This window comes from Mytilus galloprovincialis, chromosome 7 (genome assembly GCF_965363235.1).
Source record: "Mytilus galloprovincialis chromosome 7, xbMytGall1.hap1.1, whole genome shotgun sequence".
Taxonomy (NCBI): domain Eukaryota; kingdom Metazoa; phylum Mollusca; class Bivalvia; order Mytilida; family Mytilidae; genus Mytilus; species Mytilus galloprovincialis.
The window spans coordinates 55628225-55637095 of record NC_134844.1 but is presented as its reverse complement, the minus strand read 5'-3'; positions in this window follow the sequence as shown (position 1 = coordinate 55637095).

Genomic DNA, 8871 nt, shown 5'->3' with positions numbered 1-8871 from the left:
ACATGTTAGCGGGATCCCAATCCCCTCCTAACTCTGGGACAGTAGCGTAAAAGTACATTAAAAGAACAAACTATGAAAATATATATCAGTCGGAAAACCTTAAATATAATGGAAAGCAGCTGGTGTTCAAAATGTGTTGCTTTTAGCAAAACGATACAATTAAGATAGAACCCGCCCTTGTTTGCTTTTTACAAATTTATTCACTGCATATACAAAGGACAATATTTTCTATTCCATTTAGCTTGTGATAAAACCGAGGTTGAAACGATCATGAGAAATGCATGTACAAAATCAGGAATTTGACAGTTGTTTTCCAGTCGTAAGATGTGTTTCAGCTTTTGATTTTGTCATGTTATAAAAGATTTCCCGTTCTGAATTTCTCTATTAGTTCGTTTGTTTTGCTTCTTTTTTTTCAGTAAGTTTTCTGACATTTTCTTTTTCATATTTTGTGGTTGTTACATTTAAAATCTTACATTTGATACGCATTTATTTTGTCCATTAAATGAGTACAATTCTTTTTTAATGATGTAAACGTTTTGGTTTTGTTTATCAGATAATTGTAATTATTTGTAAATATTCAATACCAATAAAAAAAAGTTTTTTTATGTTACATGAACATATCAGCATGGAAATATAAAAAAAATGGAAACAGAATGCAAAGTCGCATGCTATTTTGATATAACAATACAAGTTACCATGAACAGAGATAAACAATAGACAATAACGGGGTTTCTAAATAATAAAAGATTGGGAACAATGGGCAACATTTTAAATAAGCAAATGACAGGGAAAACATAATAATAATTATTATAAAAATAAATATTTCAAGTCATTCAAATCTTATTTAAAATTTAGAAGAATGTTCGTTCTTTATTATAAATATATTGTGTCCATAGGCTACTTATTCTCGATCAAAAAGTTAATTGATAAAGAAAGGCTGTGGTCAAATGAATATTGTGAGTAGTTTTAGTGTCGAGGGTGTGTCTTGTTCTGTGGGTTTTCATTGGTTTGGTGTTTTTTTTTATCCTCAATGTTTTTAAATAGTCACACAAGCCAGCCATGTTTTTAAGAAGAAACGGATTGATTTTAAAATTTGAAACCTTTCGAACAACCACATATACAAGGTAGATATTTATTTTTTCATTGTATCAAATATTATTTTCGTTTCATGTTATTTATGAAAAGAAAACACGACTTTTTAAATCTTTTCTCAGTTTATTTGAATCTTGCATATGTCACTGAAGACTGAAGTCTGACATTGAATTGTCGACGAAGTTTTGACTTATAAAAAATTATAAAATTAAAAAATTATAATAGATATGATAGTGACGTAATGTCAGATATTGCTACCATTTAGCGTAACCGAAAAATGACGTTAATTTGGAAACGCACACGATCATTTTTTTCCTGCTTTCCTTGTTTGGTAAATGCAAAGTATAACACACAAGTAGAAATGCCGTGAGATTCCAATACAATATGATTTTATAATTTACATAGGATGTTAATTTTTACTGCTAGTAATAATGTATTTTTTGGAAATATTGCTGCATTATATATTCATCCCGAGTATGATTTTGTTCAAGCAGTTGTACAAGAGACAATGCCATGGCTTTATATTTATTATACTGAAGTTTTCTGTCTTTTTGATTGTTTAATAGATGTAAAGTTTGTAATATGTGCATCATTTCGTTTTTTTGAAAGCAGGACATTGATTCACATTTAAAAAGGAGAAGGAACCCGCGAATGCAGTTCATGTCGTCCTTAGCATATTACGGCGACGTCAAATATTGTTAAAGGAAAACCTTTCAAGACATTTTCATTAATTCGCATTTTTTTTATAGACAACCCTGTTATCTTAATACAACTTGGTATAGCAATTTCAACTTTTAAATTACTTTTTATTGGTATAGAAATCAAAGCCGAAAAATAATCTTCACGAAATCAAATCTCTGTTTTTTGGCAGTAAAAGTTTTGTGAAGGTATGAATGTTTAACTCGGACATTTCCGCAAGACATTACAAACCTATTGTTTTGAATTGAATATGTAGCTCAATTTTTTTGATTTTTTTTTTTAGCTTACACTGAGTACAAAACGGTCGTGCTTACAATTTAATTAATTTCGGTCAAAATTTAATTTTTTTTAACTGAAATATTTCAAGTTTCCAAACAAAATTTCCCATGGGACATTTCCGAACATCATGTTCATTTCAAAATGTGTATGTATAACTTAAATGGAGACAGCCATGTAAATCAATACTGAAATATATCACGTCATAGAACATTCATGCAAAAAATAATCGGTGTATCTATAATACTAAAATAACGAGGTCCAATTTGTCAGCCGTCATCGGGTAAAAACGACAAATCAAAGAATTCAACTTTATATATAGCTTATATATATATATATATATTATCTTTGATTTGTCGTTTTATATAAGCTATATACAATGTATAAGGTTAAATTCTTTGATTTGTCGTTTTTACCCGATGACGGCTGACAAATTGGACTTCGTTATTTTAGTATTATAGATACACCGATTATTTATACCTTATACACCCTTGAGATAGTGTATAGGACAATGGTGTTGATTAAAAATTACACCACTCCAGACTCTTTTTGGTTTCCCAATAATTGATATTGCCAATAATCAACAAGTTCCGGGTCGAATCCGATACCGATACCAATAGTATATTAAAATGTTACCTATACCTTATCTGTACGTTCCGCATCTGGCAGGCGCACCACCAAACGGTGTTTTTAGGATTTGCTATATACAAGGGTCATAAACACAGGGATGGCATTACTAAATTCTATCATTGTCACATTGTTTCCTATTATAGTATTTTGATCAGTATGACTTTAAAAGATGACAATAGAATACTAAAAATCTAGATTTAAAATAAGATGTATACATGTAGGTAGTTTTCAATTTGTTAGCCGGCATTACGCAAAACAGAGAAACAAAGAATTCAATAAAATTGAGAATGGAAATGGGGAATGTGCCAAAGAGACAACAACCCGACCATAGAAAAAAAAAAAACAAACAACAGCAGAAGGTCACCAACAGGTCTTCAATGTAGCGAAAAATTCCTGCAACTTTATTTATAACCAATATTGGACAATGCTGTTGATGAAAAATTACTTCAATCCAGGCCCTATTATTTTTCAAATAATTAATATAAGAAAATAATTGATAAGTTCCAGGTCGACAAAGATTTTGAAAGTAGAAAAAAACTGTTCATCTTATAATCAGCATGACTTTATCAGATGTCCATATCAATACTAAATATTCAGGCTGAAATAAGGCTTCATATAGTTTTATATTTTAATTCAGTAACGGACCAGCAATATCACGGGTGTGTTCTAGTTTAGTTCAATGTTCCTTAAGATTTAAACTGATTTCATCTTATTTAATAATAGATATAGGAAGATGTGATGTGAGTGCCAATGAGACAACTCTCCATCCAAATAACAATTTTAAAAAAGTAAACCTGTATAGGTCAATATGTTCTACATGTAGCTCCAACTCCTACTCATACCATGAAAAATAATAATATATAGGGGCATCGTATTAAATTACTCTTAGCGGTATATTGTATTCATTGCAGCAACAAACAAAAAGAAAAAAGTAAATATATATATAATCCTTTATAACTAAAACAAACAAAAAAAATTACCAAAAAATAAAAGTTCTAGAAAGCTCATGTAAAAACGACCATACATAGTTAGGACATCAGTGGCGGATTTAGAGGGGCGTAGAGGGCGTACGCCCCTTTTGCTCGGGACTGTTTTTCTTTGTTTTGCTAAAATGATTAATCAGCCGGACTAGACTTCGTGAACTTTGCCATTCCCCGTGTACTCTAGTATTTAAATATTTATGCGACTATACTTTACTTTTAAAAATATTTTTCACTGGAATTTACTGATTGTCAAAGTCATGTGATTCGTTCTAGCGGAGTTACCAGTGCGTCGAAAAAACTTGCTCAGTCATTTTGAAATTCAAATTACAGTAACACATTGCTTAGGCTGAGGATGACATTCATGACACCTTTAAAGCGACACAAGATTGAGCAAGAACGTATTGACTTCTATTTTACTATAATCCCACCAATACTATTTAGACTTATAATTACACTCTCATGAACAAAATGTTCCACGGCAATAGTATTTATGTACGAAAACATGTTCAACCCCAAACGCTCCACCCTATCTTAAAATAACACAGCTGAATAATGATCCCCAGTCAGTTAAAGACCTTGATGTCTTTAAAGTCTAAGGTACGAACCATTCGATTTGAGGCAACAGTCTGAGGTATTTGAGAGAAAAAAATGACTCTGATTTTTGGCTTTAACAAAAGATTCTGGCTGTATCTGGGTTGAAAACAATAATCTGTTTTTGCTATCTAAGAAACAAAAAGTTCCATCATAATAGTTAGCATTAAATGAACATGATGAACAAAAAAGGGTATTTTTTTTTGTGGCAGGGGTTTTCATGTCTAACCGGAATGTCTGTTTCACGGAAGTGATAATATTAAATACTTTTTTCAAGACCAGACTGCAACCTGTCTGCTGTGTGTGGCCTTTATGTTTCCATTTTTCGACCGTCATTCACCAGTTCGTTGTCATTTCAGTCTCATTCGTAGCATTAGGTTGATTTGGAACCCTTCACGTCCCTTAATTTTATTGGGTGAAACATATCAACCAAACATTTGGATTACAATTGCTTGGTTTTTTTTTAACTGGTATATTACAAGAACAAGAAATCTGTGAGGTTATGATTACTTAACTTACAACAAAAACGGCGAAAGTTGTCCATGTTAATTTTCACTGACAAGTCCCACATCAAATTTATCAGTTACATAGTTTTGGATTCATACTATCATTTCATGATAGATTTCATGATAGACAATTAATAGGGAGAATACAGGATAAAAAATGTCCAGCCCTTACACTTTACAGCAACTGCAAAATATACATGCCTCACGCCAGGAACCTTTTAAAAAGTGCAAATTACACTTATTTTACGTTTTTATCCCCAAAAAAGGTCCAAAAATTTCTAGTGTTCTAGTCTTTTTTTAAGTTACTATGAGCAAAAAGGCCACTATATTTAGCGTGTAGAAAGATTTTAAGCTATACATTGTACTTAACTGTTTGACAGTTTCATATGACCTTGACCTCCAGCTCTTAATTCTTTAGACAGTAAAAAGTTTTCATGATTTTTGTCTCGCTTGACAGAGTCAAAAAGCGAGACATAGGTATGCTGTTTCCGGCGACGGCGGCGGCGGCTGCAACAATGTTTTAGTTTGTGATAAGTTCTAGTTTATGGTGAACAACTAGTGGCAACTCAATGATGTTTGGTACGCAGTTGTATTAGAACTGGCACATCTCATTACCATGGAGATTATTTGGCCCCGCCCCCTGAGTTATAGTCTATTGACTTTGAAACTTTTGCTTAGTATTCATGTATTAGTTTGTGATAAGGTAACTTTGTAAGGAACCATTTGTTGTAAGTTAAGGATTATTGGTATGCTGTTGTATAAGCATTAACATATCTCATTTCTATGGAGATTATTTGGCCCCGCCCCCTCAGTCATGGTTGATTGACTTTGAAACATTTGCTTAGTTTGAGTCGAGCCTGCAACTCTAGTCACAGAAAGCTCAACAAAGGGATAGTGATCTGGCAGCGGCGGCGGCGGCGGTGTTAGTTAACTTTTTTAAACTTTATATTTTAGAAGATGGGAGACCTGCATGATTCATAGATTGTATATTGATGCCTCATGTAACGAAGTTTCCGTCAGTCACATGTCCAATGTCCTTGACCTCATTTTCATGGTTCAGTTACTACTTGAAAAAAAGTTCAGATTTTTTGTAATGTTAAATTCTCTCTGATTATAAGTAATATGATAACTATATTTGGTATGTGCGTACCTTGCAAGGTCCTCATGCCTGTCAGACAGATTTCACTTGACCTCGAACTCATTGAATGGATCAGTGAACAAGGTTAAGTTTTGATGGTCCATCTCAGATACAATAAGCAAAAGGTCTAGTATATTCGGTGTATGGAAGGACTGTAAGGTGTACATGTCGAACTGACAGGTGTCTTTTGACCTTGACTTCATTTTCATGGTTCAGTGGTCAAAATTAAGTTTGAGTTTTAATCTTTTTTTCTAATACTATATGCAATTGGTCAACTGTATTTGGTTTATGGCAATATTTTATGATCTATTTATCAGTGACGCAGGTTTTATTTGACCTTGACCTCATTGTCATGGTTCAGTGTTCAATGTTAAGTTTTTGAGTTTTGGTATTTATTTTCAAATACGATATGCAATTGGTCAACTATATTTTGTGTACGCAAGTTTTATTTGACATTGACCTCATTTTTATGGTTTATTGCTCAGTGTTAAGTTTTTGTGTTATAGTCTGTTTTTCTTAAACTATAAGTAATAGGTCAACTATATTTGTTGTATGGGCGAATTGTTAGCTGCACATGCCTGTCTGGCATAGTTCATCTGACCTTGACATCATTTTTATGGTTCATTGGTCAATGTTTAATTTTCTTGGTTAATGTTAAATTTATGTGACAGTTGTAATAAAGCTTTACATTGTTATATCAACATAATATCAATGATCAGTAAAGAAGGCAAGACATTTCAGTGTGTGCACTCTTGTTGTGTATTAGTTTGTGATTAGGTTGGTTTATGGGGGAACCACTAGTGGTGTGTCAATGGTATTTGGTATGCAGTTGTATTAGCATTGGTACATCTCATTTCCATGGAGATTGTTCAGCCATGTTCCTTCAGTTATGGTTTAATACTTTGAACATTTGCAAAACTTACATGTTCAAGTGTTGCTATTTTAATTTCAACATTTGCATTATGAAAATTACAAAAAAAGCGAGACATATCTCTGGGATAATAGTTTTCAAAGGTATCAGGATTATAATTTAGTACGCCAGAGGCGCGTTTCGTCTGCATAAGACTCATCAGTTACGCTCATATCAAAATATTTATAAAACCAAGTACAATGTTGAAGAGCACAGTTTATGTCAGTTTATTAAGCTTTAAGCAATACTTAAATATATTTTGGTGTACGGAATAATTGTAAGGTATATATGTCTGTTTGGTAGGGCTCATTTGACTTTGACCTCATTTTTTCCCTTGAATTTTAATGGTTCATTTGTCAATTTTTAATATTTTCATATTGGTTTGTTTCTCTTGTACTTATAATGAGATTGAAATGTATTCGCAAGACTCAACCTCTTTTTCAAAATCCTAAATCGGCATCTGTCACTTGTTCGTCTAGCAAGGTTAATTTGACTGCGACCTCATTTTCATTATCTTTTCGTGGATAATGATAATGTTAAGTTTACATGATGGAATAACTATTATTTTTAAAATCTGGTTTCGCTACTTCGTAAAAAGTAAAAGTAAAAGAGGAATTAACTTAAAAAATTGAAGGGGATGCATTTTTGTGAATTATTTAGATGGTATTAGTTCTTGCTTTCAGTATTGGTTAGGTTCTAGAGATGATTGATAATCATTAATCACATAAAAATGTTCTATTCCAGAAAATGTATGAAGGATTCCAGTATGGTTTAAAATTCTGCCATTACTAAAATGAGTTTAAAAATCGTGTAAAAACATTAACTGATAAAGAAAATTTCTTTGTAAAGAAGAACATTTGTATAAATGTTTTGTTATTTGTAGCACATGGAAATACATTACTGCTTAGAAAGGAGTGACATAAACAGAATGACTCATAATGACAAAAGAAGACAAAAGAAGACAAGACTTAGAATAAGAAATTTGGTTGCTGATTGGTATGTAATTTTATTGGTTCATTGTATTTTCACTTGTTTGTGTTAATATGTCTTTCGGTTAAGTTAAGCCATTTCAATTGATACTTTAATGTGCGTCACTCTATTTTGTGATGTGACACTATTTTTTCAGCTAGAGTGAAGATTGGTACCTATTAAAACGTTTAAATCGGGATCATTTGTTTACATCTGTCCTAGGTCAGACACCTGTTATTCAGTGGTTGTCGTGTGTTGATGTGATTGATAAGTGATTTTTGTTTATGTAGATTAGACCGTTTGTTTTCCGTCTGAATGGTTTGACACTAGTCCGTTGTGTGGCTCTTTAGAGCTTGCTGTTTGGTTAAACACGGTCACCCCATAGAAATTAAATCAGGAAATTTGTTCTAACAAAAAATTGACGTCTTCGTTGACTTGTAAAGTTTATGTTAACCAGTTTAGCTTCAAACCATCGCACCTCAGCATGTTCATCGTGTGTCGGTGTACCGTATGGCGGATTATTTTCGCGAGTGTAAAATTTCACGATTTTTATTGAAAAGGGTAAAAGAATTGTTTTGGCGGTTATTATTTTGGAAGATTCAAAACTTTTATCAGTACCTTTGCTAGTACACTTTCAATTGAGCGGAATTTATTTTGGCGATGTTCCATCCGCGAAAATGAGCGAGTATACGGTACTATCACGGTTCCGAGTCTCATATATAACGTGACCTACCCCAAAACCTATTCGATAAAAAAAAATACTGATCAAAACCAATAAATGTTCTGGAGATTTACCCGAATTTAATCAATCGTTACTACTCGGCCATTCATGATACACCTATCATAGCACGCCTACACTATAATACGCTTCCATTATAGCACGCCTACTCTATAGCACGCATATATTAGCACGCCTACACTATATAGCACTCATATACTAGCACGCCTTCATTATAATACACGTCCATTATAGCACGCCTATAATAGCACGTCTACACGATAGCAAGCATATATTAGCACGCCTCCACTATAGCACGCCTACACTATTGTAGGCGAAGCGTGAATGGCCCAGTAGTT